Source organism: Elephantulus edwardii, unplaced genomic scaffold (genome assembly GCF_000299155.1).
Source record: "Elephantulus edwardii isolate Elephantulus edwardi_28Jun2011 unplaced genomic scaffold, EleEdw1.0 scaffold00052, whole genome shotgun sequence".
Classification (NCBI taxonomy): domain Eukaryota; kingdom Metazoa; phylum Chordata; class Mammalia; order Macroscelidea; family Macroscelididae; genus Elephantulus; species Elephantulus edwardii.
The window spans coordinates 13677151-13699025 of NW_006399802.1; positions in this window are offsets into that span (position 1 = coordinate 13677151).

Below are 21875 nucleotides of genomic sequence, written 5' to 3' on the forward strand. Positions count from 1 at the left end.
GACTCGACGGCACATAACAACAACAAAAAGTATACAAGCTTTGGATCAAATTCAGCTACCCCGCCTCAACTTGACTTACTGCATAGGGAAAGAAGCCCTTCTTTTTTTTTTTAGAAGCCCTTCTGAATTTGTAATTCCCACGGAGATTCATCCTGGGAGGACGTGTTGGCTTCTCTTGGAGAGGAAGGCCATTGCACTGCTGTGTTCACCAAGCTTTTCCCCGTGAGCAGCTAGCGGGAGGGAGCACACCCTCTGAGCAGAGCTTCACTCTACAGTGGGAAGTTCTGCTCTGTGCCTGGCGTCACACCAGGCTGCGACATACAGAGGAGCTGCAGGCAGTGCTTCAAAGAACCAATGGATGGAGAAGGCAGGTGTAACAAAGGCCCCAAATTGGGGGGAAATGTTGTCAAAAAGTCCATTTTGTTTCTTGGTGACCTATGTGTTGTAGACTAGAATGGTACACGCCACAGGTTCTTTAATTCTGGGGTTAAGCCTTGGCTGCTAAGAAACATCTTAGGTCAGAACCCACCAGCCCCTCTGCTGAAGGATGTAGCAGGCTGCTCCCTAAACATTCTCATCCTGGGGACTCCTATGGAGCACTTCTGGTCTGTCCTGTATGGTCACTATGAGTCCTGACTGGCTCACTAGCCGTGCATAACCTTGAAGTATAGCTTAGGTCTTTCCTCCAAGGCATCTCTGAGTAGATCCAAACCATTGACCGTTTTGTCAATAGCCTATCAGGGCTCCCTACTCCGATAACCCAAAAATCAACCCCAATACACTACCACTGAGTTAATGCCTATCTCTCATGACTCATTATCTGGTTTCCAAGACTAGTCCTTTCAGGAGACTGCTCATCTTTCTCCCTCAGAAAGCTTGGTGTGTTCAAACAGCTGCTCCTTCTGTTAACAGCCCAACATACACTGCACTGTTCACCAGGGTTCTTTAAAGCAGTAACAGAATTGGTAAGCACTAAACCTCAATGTCCTTGAGTCTGTTCCCACTTAGAGAGACCCTTTACCAGGCTTCCGAGGTTCTTATTCTTTAAAGAACAAGGATGTCCATTTTCTCCCACAAAGCAGCTGACACACTTTAGCTGTTGACCATTTAGCCAACAACCCTATATCGTATGTACTAGGGAAGTGATGCCTGAGCTGTGCTGTTGGAGGAGAGTACTGACAATCTCATGGACTGCCTACCAGAAGCATGAACAGGTAGGTAAGTCTTAGGAAGGGTGGAGTCAGAGTTCTCCTTGGAGGCAAAGATGGCAAAGCTACGTCTCTCGTACTTTGGACCTGTCACTAGCAGAAGCTATTCTTTGGAAAAGAGTATCATGCTTGGAAGGGTAAAAGGCCAGTGAAAGAGAGGAAGACCACACACACACATTGAGCTAGACTGACATGGTGACTTCAGCAATGGACTCAAGTGTATCAGAGATGGTGAGACTGGTACAGGATTCAGATCTGTTTATAGTCGCTGTAAGCTGTACTCAACTCAAGGGCACCTAACAACAACAACAATAATGAACTCAATAATCTGTGTTGTGCAAGTGACACAGCCTTGCTTGCAGAAAGTGAACTAGACTTGAAGCATTTATTGAAGATCAAAGCCTTCAATGCAGATTACATCACAAAAACAAAAACTGAAAAAAAAAAGAAAAAGGAATCTCATCCCTGAACCAATAGGCAACAACATGATAGACGGAGAAAAAATTAAAGTTGTCAGTTATTTCATTTTACTTGGATCCACAATTAATGTTGAGTATAACAGCAGTCAAGAAATAAAAAAAAAATAAAAAAAATGTGTTACATTAGAAAAACCTGCTGTCAAGAACCTCTCCAAAGTGATAATGAACAAGGATGTCAGTTTAAAACCAAGGTGCACCTAAGCCAAGCCAGTGGCATTTTTCAGTTGCTTCCTAGGGATCTGAAAGTTGGACAATAAATAAAGATGACGGAAAAAGAACAGATGCCTTTGAATTAGGGTGTTGGAAAAGAGTGAATATCCCACGAACAGCCAAAAGAACAAATAAATAAGTCTGTCTTGGTGAAAGTGAAACCCAAGTAAGTGCTCCTTAGAGGTAAAAATGGTAAAACTCTGTCTCATATATTTCAGGCATGTTGTCAGGAGAGATAAGATCTTGAAAAAAGGCATCGTCCTGGGAAAGGCGGAGGAGAAGTCCCTCAACAAGCTGGACTGACACGATGACTCTAACAATGGGCTCAAGGATATTGGAGATGAGGACAGCACAAGATAAGGCAAGACTCAGATCTGTTCATAAGGCCACTAGAAGTGTAATCAACTTAATGACTCTTAACAGCTCTGATGGCAAAGTGCAGTGGCATGCTGTGCTGCTAACCCAAAGCTGTATGTTCCTGTGATTCCAATCCACCAGTGGCTCCAATGGAAAAGCATGGACAATCTCCTCCCATCACAATGCACAGCCACCTTTCAGCAGTGACCCAATCAATCAATCAATCAATCACTAAATTCCACAAAGGCTTCTCATAGCACTAAACAGATTTCCACAATTAGATCACTCTGTGCCCCTATGCATCTGTTTGCACACTCCTCAACAGTAAAATATGATGATGATGATGATGATGATGATGATGATGATGATATAATTTTATACATGTAAAGTTGTTATAGTAGTGCCAGGCATAAAGAAAGCTCTTGATAAATGTTAACCATGAGCAATTATAGGGTCCAGAAACTTGCGTCCACCCCACTGTGATACTGTCCTCTGATTACACTTGACTTTGAAAATGTTCACTCCTTAATGTCATTTTTACAGCCACACTATGCTGTCTCATTATTAACATTACATGATTATCAGTGTATAAACACAGAGCTTCATGACAAAGGGTGGGGGGAAGCCAGCTTTGCTCAAGACTGAAATAATCATTTATAAAGTGGGGAACAGAAAGATCTTCTAACACATTCACAGGTTATTTTAATACTTTCCAAATAAATGCCAAAGAAGACAGCACTTATAAATAACATTCAAAACAGACCCCTCCACTTTCTTGGTGAATGTGCACCAGCTTGTCAATGTCCTCATTGTGCAGAGCCCAGAGCTGGCTATAATTAAACCCTACTACCCAGAAGGACTTGCGGCAAAGTTGGTCTGACACATTTAATGATCTATTAATTCAATCTAAAAACATGCAATGAGAATGACTCTGTACCTAAGAAAAAGTGAGATGGTGACACTAATGTCAAGGTACATCTTTGCCCACAAAAAAGGTACCATCCAATAGATGATACAGATGTTGTTGTTGTTGTTATGTGCTGTCAAGTCACTTGTGACTGATAGTGGCCCTATGTACAATAGCCCTGAACCCTGCTCTATCCTGTGCCAACCTGATTGACACACCTACCCCCATTACCCCAATCACTGAAGCAATCCATCTCATCAAGGGTCTTCCTCTCTTGCACTGTCCCTCTACACTTCCAAGCATGATGTCCCTCTCCAATGACTGGTCTCTCCTTCCAACATGCCCAAAGTATGTCAGACGAAGCCTCAGAGTCTTTACCTCCAAGGAGCAGCCTGGTTTCACCCTCTCCAAGACAAACCTATTTGTTCTCCTAGCAGTCCATGGTATATTCAACACTCTTCTCCAGCACCACAGCTCAAAGGCATCTTTCTATCATCCCTAGTCACTGTCCAGCTCTCTGATGCATAGCAAGTAATTGCAAAGACTATAATCCGGATGAGGCACACCTTAGTCTTCAGACTGACATTGTTACTCTTCAATACCCTGGAGAGATCCCTGACAGCAGACTTTCCCAATGCAATTAATCTCTTGATTTCCTGGGTGCTGGTAACAAGAGTGTTGATTATGGAGCAAAGCAAATTAAAGCTGTTCATAATCTCAATCTCTTCACCATCTATCATAATGCTGTCAATCGGCCCAGTTGTGAGAATCTTTGTTTTCTTGATGTTGAGCTTCAATCCATATTGAAGCTGCAATCCTTGACTCACTACTACGGCTTCAGGTCCTCCTCAGTTTCAGCAAGCAGGGTTGTGTCATCTGCATGACACAAGTTGTTGATGAATCTTTCTCCAATCCTGATGCCACATGCTTCCTCATAGAGCCCAGCTTCCCAAATAATCTGTTCTTCATATAGATTGCAAAGATATGGAGATAGGATACATCCTTGGTGTATACCTTCCCATGGTCCAAAACAGGGAATTCAGCTGTCTCAGTTTGTAGGGAGTTGAGCTGCTGACCCAACAGGCTAGCCTCTCTGGCAGTCCAAATCCATCAGTGGCTAGAAAGGTGAATGATTGGAACTCTCCCTTGTGAGCTGCAACCTTAGAAACCCAATAGAGGGTCAGCTATGAGCTAATTCTACTCAATGACATCGATGAGTGAGAGTGAGCAAGTGGTCCAAAGCAGAGCAAACCCAAGAACACCAAGTAGGCATTCAGCAGGCAGAAGAGTCTTTCTCATGACTCCTCAGAAAGAGTGAGGGTTTTTTCTGTGCCCTTTCATCAGTGGTGACAGACAGCCTAGTAGAAGGATTGGAAGCCTGGGCTGTGAAGTTCAACTGCTCATGTATTAATCCCAGCCCAGGCTCTTGCCTATTGTGTGATCTTGGTTAAATGAGCTGCTCAACTTCTATATCCCCAGTTATATTCATCTTTAAAATGTGGTTATGTGCCATCAAGTCGCTGTGACTCATAGTGACCCTATGTGTAAGAGCCCTAAACCCTGCTCTGTCCTGTGCCAACCTCACTGTCTCTGACACACTTATCCCTGTTATCCCGGAGACTGAATCAATCTATCTCATCGAGGGTCTTGCTCTCCTGTGCTCTCCCAAGCATGACGTCTCTCTCCAAGAACTGGTCCTTCCTTGCAACACGCCCAAAGACAAAGCTTCAGAATCCTGGCATCCAAGGAGCATCCCAGTTTCACCCTCTCTAGGACGAAACTGTTTGTTCTCCTAGCATTCCATGGTAGATTCATTACTCTTCTCCAGCACCACAGCTCAAAGGCATCAATTCTCCTTCTATTACCCCTAGTCATTGTCCAGCTCTCTGACACATGGCAATTGCAAAGACGATCTTTAAAATAATGATAATATTGAGAAATTATGGTACATTCACACAATGGAATATTATGCAGCACACAGGAGAAATAACTTTGTAAATTATTACCTAACTTGGGAGAGACTGGAGAGCATTATGTTGAGTGAACTAACTCAGTCTCATAAGGATAAATATTGTATAAAACCATTATTGTAGAATGAGTATAAGGATCCAGGAAGGTGGGAGAGTCTGGAAATAGAGGGATGTGAATGTGCAGGGGGAAGGAGGGATTAATTATTTGGTTGTACAATTTGATGGGGGCTTGAGGGAAATTGAAAGAATTTGTTCAAATTTGCATTTGAATTTTGTAAATAAATGGGTAGAAAAATTTTAAAAATTAAAAAATAGTGATAATAACAGCAACTCTCTGATAGGGCTGGATGAAGGTTGAGGTAATGAATGTCAAACACGTGTCCATTCACATCCATATTCACTTTCCCAGCTTCTACCACAGTGAATGTTGTTGTTGTTGTTTGGTACAATCGAGTTAGCTCCACAGGGATCCTATTTACAATGATACAAAGTATTGTCTGATACTGCACCATCCTCAGAATATCTGTGTCAACTGAATCTTTCTCCTTTTTGATCGGCCCTCTACTTCACCAAGAGAAACCATAATGTTAGGTGTCATCAAGATGAGTACAACCCATAGCAACCCTATGAACAATGGATCTGAACCCTGTCCTACCCTGTGTATCCTTATACTTCCTGACACACTATAGTTCATTATAGCAGTCACTATGTCAATCCCTCTGGTCAAGGATCTTTCTCTCCTTTGCTGACCCTCCACATTTTCAAGCATGATGTCTCTCTCTAAGTCATAGCCTCTCCTAGCAACATGCCTAAAGTATGTGAGATGAAGCTTTATTATCTTTGCTTCCAAGAAGCACTTGGCTGCACTTTTGTCAAGACATATTTTTTGTTCTTTTGGCAGTCCATGGGATGTTCAGTACTATTCTCCTATACCGCCGCCCAAAAGCAGCAATTCTTCTGTCATCCTCAAAGCACTAAGGTGCACCTGATTCGGGCCATGTTGTTTTCAGTCCCGTGCTATGCATCTGAGAGCTAGACAATAAATAAACCATAATAGAATCCTAATAAATGAAAAATGAGAGAGAAGAGGGAGGGGGGAGGGAGGGAGGGGGCAAGGAAGGAAGGGAGGAAGGAAGGAAGGAAACAAAGAAAGAAGGAAGAAGTTGTATGGGACTATTGATCATCAAATTTATGTGTCAACTCAGTTAAGCTTTGGAATCAAGCTGTTTAGTCAAACATTAGTCTAGATGTTTCTGGGACATATTTGTATGTGATTGGCATTTAAATCAGTTGGCCTTCAGTAAAGTAGATTATCCTCCACGAGGTAGGTGAGTTTTACCCATTTGGTTGAAAGCCTTAAGAGGCAAACCTGGAAATCTCCCAGGAGAGGATTCTGCCTCCAAACTATAAATAAATATCCTACCAGGATTTCTCTCTCCTCCACTGCCTGACCTACTGATTTGGGACACAGACTGTGGAATTTCCAGTCTGTCATCTGATCTACAAATTTTGGACTTGCCAGGCTCTCAATCGTATGACTCAATTCCTTAAATAAATGCCTTCTTTTCCTTATACACACACACATGCATATTTTCCCATTGGTTTTATTTCTCTAGAGAAGACTATAGATGAAAGAGTGATTCTTTTTAACTAAGGCAACCAGAAGTTTTCTTAGATGATACAGCCTTTGAGAACTCGAAACTCTAGACCAACAAGAAACCCTGAGCCTGCATGGCATGTGTGCAATAGTAGATATCACACATGATGAGGCTGGGGTCTTGGGAAACAATTTGAGAACTGTAATATTTCTCTGTTGGGAAAGAAGCTTTGGGGGAATTTTCATGTAAGAGAGTGACATGGCAATAAACAAAACCTGTGCAAGTAGAATCCTGTTGTTGTTGTTGTTATGTACTGTCGAGTAGCTTGTGACTCATAGCAACCCTATGTACAAACGCTCTAAACCCTGCTCTATCCTGTGCCCACCTCACTGTCTCCTACACACTTACTCCCACCACCCCAATCACTGAATCAGTCCATCTCATCGAGGATCTTCCTCTCCTTCACTGTCCCTCCTCTCTCCCAAACACGATGTCCCTCTCCAAGAACCAGTCCCTCCTTGCAACATGCCCAAAATGTGTCAAACAAAGCTTCAGAATCCTTGACTCCAAGGAGCAGCCTGGCTTCACCCTCTCTAGGACAAACCTCTTTGTTCTCCTAGCAGTCCATGGTATATTCAGTACTCTTCTCCAGCACCACAGCTCAAAGGCATCAATTATATTTCTATCATTCCTATTCACTGTCCAGCACTCTGATGCATAGCACACAATTGCGAACACTATAGCTCAATCAGGCGCACCTTAGTCTCCAGCTTGATGATGTTGTTCTTCAGTACTCTGGAGAGGTCTCTGACAGCTGACTTTCCCAATGCAACCCATCTCTTGATTTCCTGGCTTCTAGTACCAGGAGTGTTGATTGTGGAACCAAGTAAACTAAAACTGTTAATTATCTCAATCTCTTCACCATCCATAAAGATGCTGCCAATTGGCCCAGTGGTGAGAATCTTTTTTTTTTTTTTGAGAATCTTTGTCTTCTTGATGTTGAGTTTCAATCCATATTGAAGGCTGCAGTCCTTGACCTTCTGCAGCAAGAGCTTCAGGTTCTCCTCAGTTTCAGCAAGCAGGGTTGTGTCATGAATCAGAATCCTATTAAAGAATGAAAACACAAATAACTTCCTCTAAGACAGAGTGAAAGAAAAGGAGTAAAACTGTACTTGATCAAATGCAAAAAAGTTCTGAAACCTAGAAAAACAAGGAGACAGCTGTCCTGTTGAGTTCCAGCTCTTGCTGATTTTACCATAACTGGTTTTTAAAACACCATTCTGATCAACACAGAGAATGAAGGGATGGGAAAGAACACAGAGATTGGGAGAGCAATCAGAAGGTCATTATCATAGTTAAGGCAAGAGAAGATGGGGTCTGAGCTAGGTCAGTGGCAGTGGGAATGAGGAAGAGATGGTGCATACAACAGATTCTTAGGAGGATGGTGGAATGCGGGAGGTTAGGGGAGAGAGGGGTAAACAAAGACTTGAATGCTTCTCATCTGCGCAATTGCCACAGCCTGTATTAGAGGTCCTTATTACACCACATAGATAAAATGGTACATGAGCAAAAAGAATTGTTCAGTCATTTTTCCTGAACCATATAATCCTAGACTATCATGATGAAGGAGACCAACCCTCAAATATTCCCCATCTGCTCCACCAGTTTCATTTGCTTACATCCTTTTTCTAAAATAGCACAGGATAGCATTTCTTTTCAGAAAGGATTGCCTTATACTGAGTTAGAATCCGCTTTCCCTAGCTTTAACCTTTGCTAAAATTTTTTACTTCTAAAAACATACTAATCTAATCTGGAATCCCCTCTTCAGTACCATCCTTTAGACACAGTTCCTCAGTCAGCTAAGCGAGAGTGTCACCTTCATTTGGTTCATTAAAAATTAATAATTTGTTCATTAAAAACCTTATCACATTGCTGAAATCAAAAGACATTGTGTGGACGCATCTCTGCTCTATTATTTTATCAAACCTGCTCTCCTCCTCCAAGTGTAGAGAGGGTCTTCATGCACATCAATTCTTAAGAAGTGTGTATTTAATGAAGAAGGTCTGGTGATTTAATGGTACACAGTTGCCCTGCCAACTGAAAGGCACACAGTTTGGATCCGCCAGGTGCTCTGAGGGAGGACGATGGTCAATCTCCTTCCTTGCAATTAAACAGCTTCTGAAAACCAAAAGGTTAACTATGAGTCAGTTCCAACTGGACGGTACTTAAAAAACCAACATGTATTTAATAATGTTTATTAGTTTAATGAGTATGAGAAAGAAGGGGGAAGGGAGTGGACATTAATAAATAGTTAAGCTGGGTGAAACGAAAGGCAATATATGATAAGAATTTAGTTGTTGTTATTGTTGTTGATTGCTGTCAAGTTGAGGCCAACTCCTAGCGACCCTATGAACAAAAGGCCTGAAGCCTTTCTATATCGTTTCTCAAAGTTTCCAGAGGCCTGTTGTTCAGGAAGTGATGCCACTCCTGCTTCCAAAATGATAGATAGGCCTATAAATAAGAGGAGTAACACTTGTGAGTGAACATCCTTGGTATGAGCAGTCAGGAAATAAGGAAACACACTGCACTGGGAAAACCGGCAGTTAGAGACCTTTCCAAATCATTGAGGAGTAGTGATGTCAGTTTGAGGACATCAAACTAAGGTGCATCTGATTCAGGCCATGATCTTTCCGGTTATGAGCTATGCATCTGAGACCTGAACAAGGATGACAGAAAAAGAATTTATACCTTTGAGCTGTGGTGTTAGAGAAGAATAAACATCCCATGGATGGTCAAGAGAACAAACAGATGCTTCTTGGAGAGGGTACAACCAGAAAGCTCTTTGGAGACAAGAATGATGAGGCTTTACTCCACATACTTTGGATATATTGCTGTTGTTGTTGTTGTTGATTGTGTTTGAGTCAAGCATGAAAGGCAATATATGACGAGAATTTAGTTAGACATTGTAAAAAATTAATTACATTAATTGGTTGTAAGGGTTGGAATGCCAAAACCAAATGACTATGAATTAGTGAATGAAAAGCAGATGTTCTACAAGCTTTCACTCCAATTAAACAAAAATTAATACATTTTAAAAATCAGTAAACATAATAAAATTGAATGTTTAAGTCTCAAAAAAATAAAAAATAACTCCTCTGTCTGAGTTATTGAGTGGTTGCTGGAAATAAATGCCACACCTGGGTGCCTCCAAAGAACAAAAATGGATATTATTACTGTTTTGGAGTAAAAAATGTCCAATTATATGTAACCAAAGAGGCAGCGTTGGCTTACATGTAAAGTTAAGAAAAGGGCAGGAGAATTGGGCAAAGATCAGTTAGGCAAAGGAGACAGAGAAGCCAAGGTGGAAATGAGTTAGTTCTCAAAATGCTGACATTTTGTGGGGATTATAATCAGTGCCACAGAATGGTAAATTGGTATATGGAATATACTAACTTGCTTTGTTAATGTTCACCTAAACTGTCATATTTTTAAAAAGAAATAGTTGTCCAAATCAGGGACTCGGCCAAATGGAACCCTTCTTTGGTACTAGCTAAGACTAGCACTAGTTTCTTAGGGTTCACATGGCATCTGAGTTCCCTGTATCAGTGTCTTAGTGTCTATTTTGATCTATTTATAACTCAGAAGTGATTTGGTTCAGAATCTACCTACCCTGGTTAGTATAGATACACCTAATAAGCAAATGATGGCTTAGTGGTAAGAAGTTTTGCTGTCAACTCAAAGGTAGGCATTTCTAATTCACGCACTATTCTTCAAGGAGAAAAAATTAGGCAGAAAAAAGAAAAAATGCAGCTATTCCATTGCTTGGAATATACCCCAAGAAAATGAAAACTGAGGCTCAAATGGAAACTTGTACACCAATGTTCATGGCAGCATCATTCACCATTACAAGAATATGGAATGAGCCAAATGTCCATTCACAAATTAGTGGATTGAGAAGTTGTGGTACGTTCACACAATGAAGTATTACACAGCACTCAGGAGCAATCATTTGGTAAATTACTATCTAACTTGGGAAGGACTGAAAAGCATTATGCTGAGTGAACTAACTCAGTCCCACAAGGACAAATACTGTATAAAACCATTATTGTAGAATGAGTATGAGGACCCAAAATGGGGGGTGGGGGGTGTGAAAATATACAGGAGAGAATGGGGGGAGGGGGAGGGTGTTAATCATAGGATTGCACAATTCGATGGGTGGGTGGAGTAAAGGAAATGGGAAGGACCTTTTATGAAAAATAATGTATTTAAACTTCGTAAGTAAATCAGCATATTTAAAAATAAAATAAAATAACAGAGGACTAAAAAATAACAATGAACAATAATGATTAAAGACAATGGAAGAAAAAAATGGGCAATTTCCTCCTGTGTGATTTATAGTCTCTAAAAACCCACTAAAGAACCAGTTATGAGTCAGTTTTGACTTGACAGTATTGATACCTTTGTATTGTGGTGCTAGGGAAGAGTACTGAATATCCCAAAGGATTGCCAAAAACAACAGATATGTCTTGAGTTTTCTTCTCAAAAACTGCGACCAGAGTGCTGCCTGGAGGCAAAGATGGTAAAACTTCATGCTCCATACTTTGGACGTGTAACTGTTGTTGTTATGCACTGTCAAGTTGCCAGCAACCCATAGTGACCCTATGTACAACGGCTCTGAAGCCTGCCCTGTCCTGAGTCAGTCTCACTAATTCTGACACCTCAACCCTCACTGCCCAGGTTACTGTATCAATCCATCTCATCGGGGGTCTTCCTCTCCTGAGCTGTCCCTCCACCTTCCAGACATGTTGTCCTTGTGCAAGTACCAGTCCCTCCTGGCCATGTGCCCAAAGTATGTGAGATGAAGTTTCAAAATCCTAGCCTCCAAGGAGAAACTTGCTTTCACCCTCTCCAAGACAGATCTATTTGTTTTCTTGGCAGTCCATGGCATGTTCAACACTCTTCTCCAGCAGCACAACTCAAAGGCATCTATTCTTCTTCTATCATCCTTAAGCATTGCCAAACTCTCTGATGCATAGCAAGTAATTGCTAAGACTATGTATGGCCTGGATTAAGCACAAGGCTATTCCTTGGAAAGGGATATCATGTTTGGAAAGATAGATAGATAGTCAGTGAAGGAGAAGAAGATTCCCAACAAGCTAGATTGACACGGTGACTTCAACTATGGACTCCAGCCTCCTCGGAGATGATGAGGATGGTACAGGATAGGGCAGGGTTCAGGTCAGCCTTTCCTAGGGTTGCTATGAGTTGAAGGGGACTCAACGGCACCTAACAACAATAACAATGAGCATAACCAAACCCTCTCTTTTCAAACATAATCACATCCATAGTGTACAAAGTTACATTTTTTAAAGACATGGTTCAATCCGTAACTCCATCCTAGAATTTTACCCTAAGATTATTAATTTGCGTTAAAATCTCTATACCAAAATCCCCACTGAGTTCTCGTTCTGAAAAGAGAAATCCCACAATTCTCAGACTTAATGGTAAATTTGATTGCAGTGGGAGAAGTGTTTTTCCCCAGAGACGTCTGCCCTGGGCTCCTGACTTGGACTCACTTGCCCTCAATCACTATTCCATTATCATGGGGCTTTGGGGTGTTTCTTCCTCTGGAGCCTTTAAAACCATCTGAAATGCCTCTTCATACTGTGACAGCTAAGTGTCCTGTTGCATGTCATTACCCCAGCACCCATAAAGGCTCTGCTGCAGAGCACACACCCTACAAATCTGACTCAACCGTTGTCATAGAGTTGGAGCCGACTCCCAGCTCACCTTCTAGTAGGTTTCTAAGGTTTTTAATTCATTAAAAAGGAAAATTTCCATCTTTCTCCTGTGAAGCTGTTGGTGGATTCGAACAACCAGAGAGACATGGCCTTTGTGCAAGAAGAGTAATTCCCGTGGACTTTGAAACCAGAGAAGGCCCTCTAAACACATACTGAATACGTGTATGAACAAGTGGTCCTTCCTTAGCATTCTAACTGCCCAACCTCCAATCCATTCAGCTTTCACCAAGCCCAGGATGATGGTGGTGCTCTCTCTCAAAGTCCTTGTCACATTCACTTTGCCAAGTGATTTTTCCTAGTTGGTCAGAATTAGGTGCAGAGCAGAAGTCCCCAAGCCTCTTCCGCTCCTAACTGAAAGAAAATTAACAGCCAAGTTGAGCAAGGCAGGATCGGATGCCTGTGTGAAGCCGAATGAAGCCTCCCCTTTGTTCTTCATGCAAAGAGGTTACACCCCCGTTTCCTGCCATCACAGGGGCTCCCCAGACTCGAGAGGGGCTGTATCTGTTTTTCCACAGCAAGTTCACCACAACTGACCAAGCCGCTCATCCTTTTGACTCTGGTTCTTGACGTGTGACTTTAAAGGGAGGTATCAGAATTAGTCTCTGACTATAGCTCTAACCAGAGAACTACAGTCAATGTCATTGACTGCATGGGTCAGGAACCACTTAATCTGTACAAAATGGGGAAGTCAAGAGGGTAGTCCCCATGAACGAAGGGCGGTAGACAATCAATGTCATTTCTGCTCCATCTTTCTCTGGGGCCACATACTTCTCTCCTTTTGTCTGTCGATCCAAAGCACAGTCCCCTTCGCCTAACAGCTGGTTTCCTCTCCTAAATCTTGGCTTCTCTGCTTTCCCAAAGCCTTGACTTGTATTTGTGTGTATTTTCCTTGGTCATGGTGCAAACTTCATAGCCAGTCTATATGACCTTTCAGTTCAAACACCCATCGCTGATTGACTACAGTTGGTTCAATTACTCAATAAATGAAAAGAAGGGGGCGGGGGCAGGGATGAAAACCCAAAGGTCACTAGCCAGCCAATGAATTGACTTGTTATTTCAAAAGTTTATCTTTGATTTGATCAAATGTGGGTGAGAGTCGATGGCAACGTTCCTAGGGATGCCCCTCCTGCGGACAATGAGTGAGGGTTTCTGAGCTGGGGAAGGAAGAGATGTATCCTTGCTGAGGTCAAGTTCTCTCACTTGACCTCACTATGTCTCTTTGAATTGTGGTGTTGGCAAAGCATATCGAACATCTAGACCATGGGCTGCCAAAGGAGCAATCTCATCTGTCCCCGAAGGAATGCAGCCAGAGCAGTCCTCAGATGCCAGGATGATGAGGCATCCTTTGTGCATATTATCAGGAAGGAACAGTCCCCAGAGAAGGACATCACGCTAGAAAAAGCAGAGGGTCAGTGAAAGAGAAGAAGGCTTTCAATGAGGTGGACTGACACAGTGACTGGAACAAGGGCTGTAAGCATAGCAGAGACTGAAAATGATGAAGGGTCAGACGAGTTCACTCTGTTGTACATGTGGTCTTTCTGAATTGAATTCCAGGTTAGACCTTGGCACTATCTTCAATCTGAAAGTCAATTTCCAAGCAGGAAGGACACTTGTCTTTGCAATTGTTACCCATACTTGTTCTATTTTTTCCTGGATTTCTGCTGCTTCTACCATCAGCCAGCTACACTGTCACAGTTGGGGTGCTGACGCCTACTGCTCTGGATGCAGCTGGCCTCAATTGCAGGTAGTATCACAGCGTGTAAGGGTATTTGAAATGTGTAGAGTGGCTTTGGGTCATAACTGAGATTGGGACAGCTGCTAGCATCTAATGAGCAGGGTCCAGGGAGCCTAAGCTCACTGTGCCAGGCAGGACGGTAGCTCCTGAAACAGACATATTTTGCCCACAATGTCAGCAGTATATCCATTGAGAAATATGGATAGATTGACAAATTCACTGTAATAATCATATTATTATAAGTTAATATGAGTTATAAGTTAATCATGTTTATTGAGCAGAGACTGTAACCAGCTACTGTGTAATCTGGAATACATCCAATATGTCCTTGCACTGGAGTAACTCCTAGTCCAAAGGGGAAGAGATTTGTATAGACAAATAATACCAAGTAGAGAAATAAGGAACAAACATTAGTTTTAAATTTGAAAAAAAATCATTGCCTATTATACATAATCATAGTATATTGTTAACTCTATTTCTTTAAACGTCATCAAGTTTGGAGTCTACCCAGAGGTGACCACTCCAGTATGTTTGGTATCTGGTTTTTGGTAATGAACTGTTCAATATTATTTCACATGTTCTCTATATGCATGCTGTTTGTTGTTGTTGATTTTGGCCAGGGTTTTTCCAATCACTTGCTATGTATCTGAGAGCTGGACAATGAACAGGAATGACAGAAGAAGAATTGATGCCTTTGAGATGTGTTGGAGAAGAGCACTGAACATCCCATGGACGACTAAGAGAACGAACAAATATGTCTGGGGGAGGGTGCGGCTGGAGTGCTCTTTGGAGACCAGGATGAGGAGGCTTTGCCTCACATGCTTTGGCCATGTTGCTAGGAGGGGCTATTCTTTGGAGAAGGACATAATGCTTGGAAGGGTGGAGGGTCGGTGAAAGAGAGGAAGACGCTCAACCATGTGGATTGACACAGTGAGTGGGTCAGGAAGTGTGACGATGGATATGGATGATGGACAGGACGGGTTCAGATCCAATGTTCATAGGGTCACTATGAGTTACACTCAACTCGACAATACCTAACAACAAATACATATGTATGTACTATCCTTTAATAGGGAACTCCAGTGGCCTAGTGGCAAGAAGCTGTGCTGCAGTTCTAAAGGTTTGCGATTCAATTCCACCAGCTGCTCTGCAGGAGAAGGATGGGCAATCTCCTCACGTGTGATTAACTACCTCTGAAAATGTACCAGAGGGTTAGCTATGGGTCAGTTCCAACTCGACAGTACTCAATAACAATGTCCTTTAATATAAAATTATTAACCATTTCTTAAAATGACAAAAGAACTGAATTTTATGTCAGAAACTCGGTTTAAATCTCAGGTCTGCCACCTACTGTCTGACCTCTGGGAGTTATCTAACCCCTCTGAGGCTTCAGTTTTCCCCAGGATTTAGCGAGATAACATGTGTGTGACTGACACGCATCGTCCTCGCAGAACCGAGTCAAGGCTTTTTCAGAGGATCGGTCCTGGTGTGTAACTTGCCCTTGTGTTTTGCACTGTTGCATCTCATTCAATTGTAGGTTCCTCTACTGAGGTCGTCAAAGTCCTGGTGGAATGCTCCTGTGGGATGCATTTTGCCCAGATTTTCCAGTTCCAGGTCAGTCAGTACCTGCCACCTTGTTACTGGGTGTTCTCTGTGTTGTTGATACTGGCTGGCTTCATGTGGCCAATATCTGGGCCTCGCCTCTTACCAGGGATTCAAAGTGTCTCCAGATAGGAATGGAGGAATTATCTCTGCATTTAACATATTTCCCCTAACTGTTGTAAAGTTTTCAAAGCAGAGGGAGCCATCATTGTCCCCATGGAACCCTTGTGTTCTGGACCCTGCGTTAGCTGCATGGTACGGATTTCTCAGTAATTGACACACTTTAAACTAATGGCTGGAAATGTGTCCCTGGCTAAGGTTTTTCCTCATATCTGTGGCACCTATTCATGCTTGCCCAGACTAGATTCAGGTATTGGATTATGTCTCAAACACTTAACTATTTTAAACCTAATATATCAATATTTTATGGTGTTCCGCAAATAGCCCAACTCAAGATAGAGACAATGTCAGCTCCGCTGCTTCTGCTGTCCATCTCTGCCTGTGCACAATTCAGGATACATAGTGCTGTGAAATTGAGACGCTGACTGGCGGGTTTTCTTTTAAAATGGAGATATCAGAAATAATTGCCATATTTATATTCCTTTCTGAGCCCAAATCCTCAACTTCTGCAGCATCTCCCGTCCCTTCCCACCCACTCAATAACTTTGTTTCCTTCTTACTTAATGCCCCACTTTCTGAAGTACTTTTATAGCAAAACTCTCAAAAAAGGTTTTCTAGACCCACAATTCCTCCATTTTTCTCTCTAATTTTCGTCACTTTTCTTGAGTTTTTCCAATCAGGTTTTGTTTCTCCCTCCACTGGAAGAGCTTTGACAAAGTCACCAGAGGATTCTGTGTGTCAAAACCCGATCACCAGTTCTTCCCTCTCGTCTTTCTCAAGCCCTCAGCTCAGTTTACATCTTCCTTCCTGGAATCCTTGTTTCCCTTTGGTTTCCAGAGCATCACTTCCTCCCAGCTCTTCCTGCCTCGCCGATCACTGCTCAGTGCCCTCTTCCCTCTGCCCCCTCGTCTTGCTGCTGTAACTGATAAGCTACTTCTCTTAGTTTTCTCTCTTCACGTCCTCGAAGACGCGCCCTTCTTGCTGTGTGCTTTGCATGCCATCATTATTTCTAACGCTCAGATTTGGAGCTTCAAACCCAAAAAGCCAATTTTATCTACAACTTGGTACTTCCCCTTGGCTGTCTGGACAACAGGTAAAACCTAACAGCCCTAATCCCAAATCTAATGTCCCCATTTAAAACCTCCCTCTCCCTTTCTCCTCATTTAAGAAATAGTGCCTCCATTCTGCCAGGTTTCTAAACTTTGTCCCATGCTTGACCCTCTCTCGCGTCCAATAGATCAGCAAATCCTCTGAGTTCTACCTTCAAAACATATCCTGTGCTTTTTTAACCACGTCCCCCTGGTCGGAGCCACTGTCCTCTCCGTCTGGAAGACAGCAACAAGCTCCTAACTGGTCTCCCTTCTGCTTGCTAAGTTTCTGGTCACCCTGTTCTCCCCTTGGTGGCCAGAGTGACCCCATGATCAGATCAGCCCCTTCTTTGTCTCCAATCCTCTGCATTGTTTGCTCTACAAACCCTTAGTTCTCTGCTCAAGGGTAATCTTGTCAAAGAATCATTCTCTAATCACTCGATTACAAAGATTCATCAGCACCCACTCCCTGCACTCCCCTGTCTCTTCCCATTGAGCCAAACTGCCAGCACAGAGTCAATTCCAATTCACAGGGATGCACAGGACAGAGCTGAACTCCCCCACAGGGTGTTCCTCTAGGCAAGAGAGCAGAGTATATCTGATAGCTAAGCTCTTCTCCCATAAAAGAGATCCTGACTTTGAGGCTTCTTCCCAGTCACCAATAGAACTGCCTGGAGAACAATGCCGAGAGGACTGGGCAACTTTAACAGCCAAGGGTCAGCCCATGTAGAAGACGTACAATCAAGAGCATTCACTCACAGATTTCAAAGGGTAAATGTGTCCAACAAGACCTTTCCAGGCTGTTCCGTGATGCACCACGTGGTTTGGGAGAGAATAGGCGAATTTCAGTGTTTGCCACTAGAGGCCTATTCAGAACTAGAGACAAGAAAGGGCATCATATCTGTTGTCTTTTCAATGTTCAAGGGGAGCCCTCTAAGGACTTTTGGTGGTACGGTAGTTAAAAGTTTGGTTGCTAACCCCTCAAAAAAAAAGTCAATGTTTGGAGCCCCCCAATCACTCTACAGGAGAAAGCTGTGGTAGTCTCACTTCCATAGCATTTGGTAGCCTTGGAAACCTTTTTTCTAAGTTGTTTTGCTTTGTCCTCTAAAGTTATGATGAGACAGAAATGAGCCTGGTATTTTTGTTTGTTTGTTTGTTTTTGAGATCTTTTGCTCTCGAGTCTGCCCCAGAGCATGCACAAATCATGTCACAGCTCAAATGGCCATTGTGTCCCCTCCCAGTCCCAGACGGGATCCCTCTCCTAATAAGCACAGAAGAGCATTCCCTTAGAAAAACGTGCTGCCGTGAGCTATGGCTAAAGGACAGAGACTTGAGGAGGGGGTTTTTGGTCTCTAATAAACTCTTCTACACTTCATAGTGGGCCATGCAGTAAGTTACTACAGATAGTCTCCTTCCATGCTGTATGTATTAAAGACCTGCCTAGCAATTGAGATGCTTCTGAAGGAACCTTTTAAGAATCTTATGAATAATGATCCGATAATTTTAAATAATATGTTTGAGAGAGTCATAGGAGCCCTGGAAAAGTCAGTGGTTCAAATTCTCCAGTCACTTGGAGGAATGTTCCCCAAGAGTTGGCACTTGAATTTGGACTTCTAATCTCCTAAACTGTAAAAAATAAATTTCTATTTGTCAAAGCATCCCCTGGTGGTGTCTCAGACATAGCAACACTAGATAACTGAGACAAGAACTAACACACACAGACAAGTAGGACAAGATAAACCAGCATGGCGAGGGCACCTGTCTGGTCCATAATTCTACTACAGGTCCCTCCTGAGTGGTTACCATGGTAAAGGACAGGCAGAAGCATGCACAGTCCCTAAATGAAACTTTCACAGGCTAGATAACCATAAGTTATAAGGTCTTGCTTAAAGTAGATGCAATAGGTCTACTCTATTTATGTTTGAAGATGTTGGGATAAACTTCAAATAGACTGTTCCCAGTTAAATGGTCTCTCAAGAGTTATCTCACTGCAAGGAGAACTGGGTGGCAAGTATGAACCATTTGGAAATGAAGGCAGGAAAAAGCTGGCCACTGGAGAGGGGAGACTAGTGGTCATGGATAAAAGGTAGTAGCAGAGACACGTAGCTCTCGAGAGGCAGAGCAGTTTCATGTTGACAATGTCTCCATTTAAGTCTTCTACAGACCTGGATGTACTTCGTTAGGTTCCTGTCTGTGAATTCTCATGATACCTTTCTTTACTATTATCAAAACAAGATAGAGGGAACAAGAGAACCTCACACAACAGCCAAAGGCTAGTAACTTGAAGAGAAAAGGTGATAAAGGGAAGAACAGTGATGTAGCCAGAGTGCTCTGTGGAGGCAAAACCCACGAAGCTTCGACTCATACATACTTCAGGCATGTTGCTAGGAGAGGCTATTCCTTGGAGAGGGACACCATGTTTGGAAAGGTGGAGGGTCAGCAAAAGAGAGGAAAACCCTCAATCAGATTGACACAGTGACTACAGCAATGGGCTCAAATAGGTTAGAGATTGTGAGGATGGCACAAGATTGGACAGGGTTCAGATCTGTTGTCCATAGAGTCACTATGGGTCATACTCAACTTGATGACACCTTCCAACAACAGCAACATAGGATCAGGCGGAGACAGGAGCAAGTGATGAAGGCAGGAAGCGGGTTACCATTAGAGTCTGTTTTTCCCAGGTGTTAACAAACCTGAGCTGCTGCCACTGGACAGTGAGCTCCATCAGCCTCCCTCCATGCCCTCCAGGCTCACTTCAGAATCATTTCCCCATGATCTGGCAGCACCTTGGCTTACCTCCCTCAAAGCCCTTGCTGCTCCATACTGTATATACTGATTTCATTTCCAGCTGAGTGTCCTTTAACACATGCTGTCCAAGAAGGTAGACACTAACCACACATGACATTGTATGCTTGAAGTATGGCAGTTACAACTGAAGAACTGATTTTAATTGTCACTTGTCTTTTTGTTGTTGCTGAAACTCTATACACCAAAACATCCATCACAGTAACCATTTCTACTGTTCAGTCAGTCTGATGACAATCTTCCAATTGTTCAGCTATTTGCACCCTCCTATTTTAAATGTTCATATTAGCATAAAGTCATTGCTCTGCAAGAATCTTATCTAATCTTTTGAGTTATTGTTATCAACTGACCCCATTTTTTAGAAAGTACTTTAAAAGAATACAATGCTTAAAGCAGAGATTCTTTACAAATTAAGCTAGACAATAATTTGTTTTAAAGATGGTAAGAGATCTTTGTGGTTTGAGGTTTAAAGATTATCTTAGGGCAAGAGTGTCAGAGGTCCTAAGGTCAAAAGACCAACATTTGTCCAAGGATAAAGCTCTGAAGGCAGAAAACGGTAGGATTGAAAGAAATGAGGATTACAGGAAGGAAATGGGAAAGGTACAACTACATTGCGAGTACTGTAATCAATGGTATAAAATAAAATGTGTACAACTGATTGGATAAAAAGCCAATTTCCTTTGAAAATTTTCATTCAAAATCACAATACAAAAACAAAAACAATAAAATGTATTATACAACACAGTATTAAAACTATTATTTGATAAGTTCATCCAGCTTCAGTGAATCCATAAAGTCCGGATTCCATAAAATCTTGAAATTCTGTGCTACCTTTTCCCCTCTTTGGTTCAAGATTTTTCTTAGAAACCTACAACCAGGAGAAGATAACATAGATGAATGGGATCTTCTAAGACTCAAATCCCTATGCACATCCAAAAACTTCTCCAATAGGGTAAAAAGGGAAGCCACTGACTGGGAAAAAGTATTCGGTAATAACATATCAGATAAGGGACTTATATCCAGAATTTATGAAATACTTGAGCACCACAACAAGATAAAGGTAAAGAATCCAATAGAAAAATGGGCACAGGATATGAACAGGCACTTCACCGAAGACGACATTCAGATGGCTAACAAACACATGAAGAAATGCTCAAAATCCCTAGCCCTAAGAGAGATGCAAATTAAAACAACTATGAGATATCATTTCACCCCAGTCAAAATAGCAAAATTTAACAGAACAGCAAGCAACAAATGCTGGCAAGGTTGTGGAGAAACTGGAACCCTGATTCACTGTTGGTGGGAGTGTAAAATGGTGAAACCCCTGTGGAAAGCAGTATGGTGCTTTCTCAAAAAGTTGCAAATAGAGATACCATTTGACCCAGCAATTCCACTACTGGGAATATACCCTGAAGAGACCATAGCTGACATCCAAGCAGATATATGCACTCCCATGTTTATTGCAGCTTTGTTCACAATAGCAAGGAGTTGGAAACAACCTAAGTGCCCATCAACAAACGAATGGATAGAGAAGCTGTGGTATATTCGCACAATGGAATACTATGCTGCATTAAAAAACAAGGAACTCATGCAATATTATTCAAAATGGTTGACTCTGGAGAACATTATGCTGAGTGAAATATCCCAGTCACAAAAGGACAAATATTACATGATGCCACTGTTGTAGAATGGGACTGTCCTTGGGGTTGGGGAGAGACTGAGTAAGATGGGTTCAATAATGTATACTGCACTGAAACAGAGGAAGGAGAAAACTGTTTAAAAGAGATATGTGACTAGGTATTTCTGTCATCACAGGAGTCTAGAGCGAGGGCTACATGGTGGAGGGGACCTGGGGGAGGGTTTGTAAAACAATGAAATAGTCTTTTCTTTTACTTTTCCATAATTTTTGACTCATGTACTTATAACTTGTTACTTAAATTTCTGTCTTCTAGGTTGCAACCCCCCCGTGATACATCTTCCAGGATATGAACATGT